Below are 8,225 nucleotides of genomic sequence, written 5' to 3'. Positions count from 1 at the left end.
CTTATCTTTGCAAATATTTAAATAACTAAAATAAATAATATACCTATGTGGCCCCTTATCTTTACAAATATTTAGACACCAACATCTATTTAATAATACCACCTTAACATTTGACAACCAAACAATTAAACAAGGCGACTCGGTAAAGAATCTGGGTATTATCTTCGACCCAACTCTCTCGTTTGAGTCACACATTAAGAGTGTTACTAAAACGGCCTTCTTTCATCTCCGTAATATCGATAATATTCGTTCCATCTTGTCCACTAGCGACGCTGAGATCATTATTCATGCGTTCGTTACGTCTCGTCTCGATTACTGTAACGTATTATTTTCGGGTCTCCCTATGTCTAGCATTAAAAGATTACAGCTGGTACAAAATGCGGCTGCAAGGCTTTTGACAAAAACAAGAAAGTTTGATCATATTACGCCTATACTGGCTCACCTGCACTGGCTTCCTGTGCACTTAAGATGCGACTTTAAGGTTTTACTACTTACGTATAAAATACTACACGGTTTAGCTCCAGCCTATCTCGCCGATTGTATTGTACCATATGTCCCGACAAGAAATCTGCGTTCAAAGAACTCCGGCTTATTAGTGATTCCCAGAGCCAAAAAAAAGTCTGCGGGCTATAGAGCGTTTTCTATTCGGGCTCCAGTACTCTGGAATGCCCTCCCGGTAACAGTTAGAGATGCTACCTCAGTAGAAGCATTTAAGTCCCATCTTAAAACTCATTTGTATAATCTAGCCTTTAAATAGTCCCCCCTTTTTTAGACCAGTTGATCTGCCGTTTCTTTTCTTCTCTCCTCTTCTCCCCTGTCCCTTGCGAGGGGGAGTTGCATAGGTCCGGTGGCCATGGATGAAGTGCTGGCTGTCCAGAGTCGGGACCCCGGGTGGACGCCTGTGCATCGGTTGGGGACATCTCTGCGCTGCTGACCCGTCTCTGCTCGGGATGGTTTCCTGTTGGCCCCGCTGTGGACTGGACTCCCGCTGATGTGTTGGATCCACTGTGGACTGGACTTTCACAATGTTATGTCCGACCCACTCGACATCCGTTGCTTTCGGTCTCCCCTAGAGGGGGGGGGGGGGGGGGGGTTACCCACATATGCGGTCCTCTCCAAGGTTTCTCATAGTCATTCACCGACGTCCCACTGGGGTGAGTTTTTCCTTGCCCGTATGTGGGCTCTGTACCGAGGATGTCGTTGTGGCTTGTACAGCCCTTTGAGACACTTGTGATTTAGGGCTATATAAATAAACATTGATTGATTGATTGAATAGACCCCCCTTTTTTAGACCAGTTGATCTGCCGTTTCTTTTCTTCTCTCCTCTTCTCCCCTGTCCCTTGCGAGGGGGAGTTGCATAGGTCCGGTGGCCATGGATGAAGTGCTGGCTGTCCAGAGTCGGGACCCCGGGTGGACCACTAGCCTGTGCATCGGTTGGGGACATCTCTGCGCTGCTGACCCGTCTCCGCTCGGGATGGTTTCCTGTTGGCCCCGCTGTGGGCTGGACTCCCGCTGATGTGTTGGATCCACTGTGGACTGGACTTTCACAATCTTATGTCAGACCCACTCGACATCCATTGCTTTCGGTCTCCCCTAGAGGGGCGGGGGGTTACCCACATATGCGGTCCTCTCCAAGGTTTCTCATAGTCATTCACCGACGTCCCACTGGGGTGAGTTTTTCCTTGCCCGTATGTGGGCTCTGTACCGAGGATGTCGTTGTGGCTTGTATAGCCCTTTGAGACACTTGTGATTTAGGGCTATATAAATTAACATTGATTGATTGATTGATTGAAATGATTAAAATAAATGATACAATAATATACCTTGGTGGCCCCTTTATCTTTGCAAATATTTAAATAACTAAAATAAATAATATAATAACATACCTGTGTGGGCCCTTACTTTTTTACAAACATTTAAATGACTAAAATAAATAATATAATAATATACTTTTATGGCCGCTTATCTTTGCAAATATTTAAATAACTAAAATAAATAACATACCTGTGTGGCCCCTTATCTTTACAAATATTTAAATGGCTAAAATAAATGATACAATAATATACCTGTGTGGCCCTTTTATCTTAGCAAATATTTAAATAACTAAAATAAATAATATAATAATATACCGGTGTGGCCCCTCATCTTTAAAAATATTTAAACAACTAAATTAAATAATATAATATAGCTGTGTGGCCCCTTATCTTTGCAAATATTTAAATGACTAAAATAAATATAATATTATACCTGTGTGGCACCTTATCTTTAAAAATATTTAAACAACTAAAATAAATAATATAATAATATACCTGTTTGGCCCCTTATCTTTACAAATATTTAAATAACTAAAATAAATAGTATAACAATATACCTGTGTGCCCCCTTTATCTTTAAAAATATTTAAATAACTAAAAGAAATAATATAATAGTATACCTGTGTGGCCCCCTTATTTTTGCAAATATTTAAATAACTAAAATGTATAATATAATAATATAGCTGTGTGACCCCTTATCTTTGCAAATATTTAAATAACTAAAATACATAATTTAGTAATATACCTGTGTGGCTCCTTATTTTAACAAATATTTAAATGACTAAAATAGATAATATAATAATATACCTGTGTGGGCCACTTATCTCTGCAAATATTTAAATGACTAAATAAAATAATATAATAATATACCTGTGTGGCCCCTTTGTCTTTACAAATATTTAAATGACTAAAATAGATAATATAATAATATACCTGTGTGGGCCCCTTAGCTTTGCAAATATTTAAATAACTAAAATATATAATATAATAATATAGCTGTGTGGTCCCTTATCCTTGCAAATATTTAAATGACTAAAATAAGTAATATAATAATATACCTGTGTGGCACCCTTATCTTTACAAATATTTAAACAACTAAAATAAATAATATAATAATACACTTGTGTGGCCCCTTATCTTTGTAAATATTTAATTGACTAAAATAAATAATACAATTATATACCTGTGTGGCCCTTTATCTTTAAAAATATTTAAATCACTAAAATAAATAATATAATAATATACCCATGTGGCCGCTTATCTTTACAAATATTTAAACAACTAAAATAAATAATACAATAATATAATAATATACCTGTGTGGCCCCCTATCATTGCAAATATTTAAATAACTAAAATAAATAAATAATAACAATAAATTAAATTTCTTTGTGCGATATTTGTGATGCAAACATTTTTGTTTGTGCCGTTACGGTGGTTTAGCTAATTTGGAATTTGATGTTTCATGTTTTAAAAAAACTGGCACAAGTGGCAAAAAAGACTGAGAAAGTTGAGGAATGCTCATCAAACACTTATTTGGAACGTCCCACAGGTGAACAGGCTAATTGGGAACAGGTGGGGGCCATGATTGGGTATAAAAGCAGCTTCCATGAAATGCTCAGTCATACACAAACAAGGATGGGGCGAGGGTCACCACTTTGTGAACAAATGCGTGAGCAAATTGTCCAACAGTTTGAGAACAACATTTCTCAACCAGCTATTGCAAGGAATTTAGGGATTTCACCATCTACGTTCCGTAATATCATCAAAAGTTTCAGAGAACCTGGAGAAATCACTGCACGTAAGCGATGATATTATGGACCTTCGATCCCTCAGGCGGTATTGCATCAAAAAGCGACATCAGTGTGTAAAGGATATCACCACATTGGCTCAGGAACACTTCATAAAACCACTGTCAGTAACTACAGTTGGTCGCTACATCTGTAAGTGCAAGTTGAAACTCTACTATGCAAAGCTAAAGCCATTTATCAACAACACCCAGAAACGGGGCCAGCTTCGCTGGGCCCGAGCTCATCTAAAATGGACTGATGCAAAGTGGAAAAGTGTTCTGTGGTCTGACGAGTCCACATTTCAAATTGTTTTTGGAAACTGTGGACGTCGTGTCCTCCGGACCAAAGAGGAAAAGAACCATTTGGATTGTTATAGGCGCAAAGTTCAAAAGCCAGCATCTGAATAATAACATGTTATCATTAAAAATGTATGTGACATTATTAACATTAATAACACAAAACCATAATAGTTACACACAAAAATAGCCGCACAAACATAACACAAACGTTTGAGACAAGTTTAGGGGGATTTTGACAAGGTGGTTATGAATCATATTATAGAACATAATATTTAACTCGAATATTATGACTCGAATAACAAAGACTATAACATGTTAATATCAAAACAATAACATGTTAATAACATAAAAATTATAACATATTGATATGATAAAAACTGTAACATGTTAATAACATAGAAAACAAAAACATGTTAGTAACATAAAAAATATAACATATTGTTATGATAAGAACTATAATATGTTAATACGAAAAAAACTATAACATGTTAATAACATAAAAACAATAACATGTTAACAAGATGAAAAATATAACATGTTAATAACATCAAAACAATAACTTGTTAATAACATAAAAAACAAAAACATGTTAACATAAAAACTAAAACATGAGGTGGCGACTTGTCCAGGGTGTACACCGCCTTCCGCCCGGATGCAGCTGAGATAGGCTCCAGCACCCCCCGCGACTCGAAGGGAATAAGCGGTAGAAATGGATGGATGTTAACATAAAAACTAAAACATGTTAATAACATAAAAAACAACATATTGATATGATAAGAACTATATGTTAATATGATAAAAACTATAACATGTTAATAAGATAAAAAATATAACATGTTAATAACATCAAAACAATAACACGTTAACATAAAAACAAAAACATGTTAACATAAAAAATATAATATATTGATATGATCAAAACTAACATGTTCATAACATAAAAAAACAAAAACATGTTAACATAAAAAATATAACATTGATATGATAAAAACTGTAACATGTTAATAACATAAAAACTAAAACATGTTAACATAAAAAATATAACATATTAATATGATAAAAACTAACATGTTGATAACATAAAAACAAAAACATGTTAATAACATAAAAAATATAACATGTTAAGATCAAAACTACATGTTAACATCAAAAAACATGTTAACATAAAAACTATAACATGTTAATAACATCAAAACAAGAACATGTTAATTACATAAAACCAAAACATGTTAAAAACATAAAAAAATAACATGTTAATAACATATAACATGTTAAGATAAAAAAAATAACATGTTAATAAGATAAAAATCATAACATGTTAATAACATAAAAACAATAACATGGTAATAATATAAAACAATAACATGTTAATAACATAAAATCTACAACATGTTAATAACATAAAAATAAAAACATGTCAACATAAAAAATAACATGTTAACATAAAAACAATAACATGTCAATAACATAAAAACAATAACATGGTAATAACATAAAAACAATAACATGTTAACATCAAAACAAGAACATGTTAATTACATAAAACCAAAACATGTTAACATAAAAAATATAAAATGTTAATAACATATAACATGTTAATAAAATAAAAAAATAACATGTTAATAACATAAAAATCATAACATGTTAATAACATAAAAACAATAACATGGTAATAATATAAAACAATAACAGTTTAATAACATAAAAGTTACAACATGTTAATAACATAAAAACAAAAACATGTCAACATAAAAAATAACATGTTAATAACATCAAAACAATACATGTTAATTACATAAAACCAAAACATGTTAATGTAAAAAATAACATAGTAAGAAGATACAAATCATAACATGTTAATAACATCAAAACAATAACATGTTAATAACTTAAAAACAATAACATGGCAATAATATAAAAACAATTACATGTTAATAACATAAATACAATAACATTTGGTGCTGAATAATACCTTGTTAATAATATAAATGATAATAGGTTAAAACATAATAACTACAATGACTTGAGATAACAGCTTTAATAACAAAACAAAAACATATTTGCAGCACAAACGTGTCATGTGACTAGTTGCCATAAAAAGGGGGTCAACTTCACACAGGTGTCACACCTTCATTGATTATTGATCAGTTGAATGCTGTATTTTTAGTTTGCTGTGTGGTTAACTTGTCAAATATTCCTTCATCCGCCGGTTTGCTCTCACTCGAACCCAAAGTAGATTTTTCAGAGAAATGATGACTCATGGTTTTTATGCTGAAGTGTCAAGTTGTCATTTGGGGAAAGCACACATGTTGAAAGAAACATCAAAGTTGCGTCACTGACGGTTGTTTGCTTCTGGCTGCAATTAAGTTTTATTGGAAAAAAGATGATGTATTGACAAGGTGTGAAAGATAAAACCACAGTGTTGATGTCCTGGAATGCCGCCAGCTAGCAAGCATGCTAGCTCCACTGGCACCAAACTAAATGACCCCGTGACCCCTGAAACAAGAGAACCGCCATCTCCGCTTCCGCTGCCGAGCTCAGCCATCGCTCTGTTGCGACATTCTCACATACCGTCCTCTCGCTCTGTGGCCGGCCGGCTGTCGCACCGGAATAGAACGCTGACGCCATTCTGGGTACTAGAAAACGCACGGAATCGAACTTGCGCACATGAACAGCCAATCGTAGCTGTCGGAAGTGAAAAGGGTCAAAGCATAATCGCTCCTTTTCGATCGTGGCCCAACTTTGACCCCGGTGGTAATTGGCGGATCAATAACATTCATCAACGGGCAATGCACAGCTAGCTAATAACAACAAGCGAACAACAAACAAGAAACCAACAACAAGCTAGCAACAACAAACTAACAACAAACCAGCAAAAAACAACAAGCTAGCAACAAACTAGCAAAAAACAACAAGCTCACAACAAGCTAACAAGTTAACAACAACAAGCTAGCAAACAACAACAAGCCAGCAACAAACTAGCAAGCAACAACAAGCTAGCAACAAACTAGCAAACAACAACAAGCTAACAAGTTAACAACAACAAGCTAACAACAAACTAGCAAACAACAACAAGCTCACAACAACAAGCTAACAAGTTAACAACAACAAGCTAGCAAAAAACTAGCAAACAACAACAAGCTAACAACAACAAGCTGGCAACAAACTAGCAAACAACAAGCTAGCAACAATAAACTAACAAAAACAAGCCAACAACAACAAGCTGGCAACAAACTAGCAAACAACCACAAGCTAGCAACAAACAAGCAAACAACAACAAGCTAGCAACAAAAAAGCAAACAACAAGCTAGCAACAACAAACTAACAACAAACTAACAAAAAACAACAAGCTAGCAACAAACTAGCAAACAACAACAAGATAGCAACAACAAGCTAACAACAACAAGCTGGCAACAACAAGCTAGCAACAATAAACTAACAAAAACAAGCCAACAACAACAAGCTAGTAAACAACAAGCTAACAACAACAAGTTAACGACAACAAGCTAACAACAACAAGCTAGCAACAAACAAGCAAACAACAACAAGCTAGCAACAACAAGTTAACTACAACAAGCTAACAACAACAAGCAAACAACAACAAGCTAGCAACAAACAAGCAAACAACAACAAGCTAGCAACAACAAGTTAACTACAACAAGCTAACAACAACAAGCTAGCAACAAACTAGCAAACAACAACAAGATAGCAACAAACAAGCAAACAACAACAATCCAGCAACAATAAACAAAAACAAGCAAACAACAACAAGCTAGCAACAACAAGCTGGCAACAAACTAGCAAACAACAACAAGCTGGCAACAAACAACAACAAGCTAACAACAAACTAGCAAACAACAACAAGCTAGCAACAACAGGCTGGCAACAAACTAGCAAACAACAACAAGCTAACAACAAACTAGCAAACAACAACAAGATAGCAACAACAAGCTAACAACAACAAGTTGGCAACAACAAGCTAGCAACAATAAACTAACAAAAACAAGCCAACAACAACAAGCTAGTAAACAACAAGCTAACAACAACAAGTTAACGACAACAAGCTAACAACAACAAGCTGGCAACAAACTAGCAAACAACAACAAGCTAGCAACAAACAAGCAAACAACAACAAGCTAGCAACAACAAGTTAACTACAACAAGCTAACAACAACAAGCTAGCAACAAACTACCAAACAACAACAAGCTAGCAACAAACAAGCAAACAACAACAATCCAGCAACAATAAACAAAAACAAGTAAACAACAACAAGCTAGCAACAACAAGCTGGCAACAAACTAGCAAACAACAACAAGCTAGAA

This window comes from Entelurus aequoreus, linkage group LG08 (assembly GCF_033978785.1).
Source record: "Entelurus aequoreus isolate RoL-2023_Sb linkage group LG08, RoL_Eaeq_v1.1, whole genome shotgun sequence".
In the NCBI taxonomy this organism is placed as follows: domain Eukaryota; kingdom Metazoa; phylum Chordata; class Actinopteri; order Syngnathiformes; family Syngnathidae; genus Entelurus; species Entelurus aequoreus.
This window is presented reverse-complemented; position numbering follows the sequence as displayed.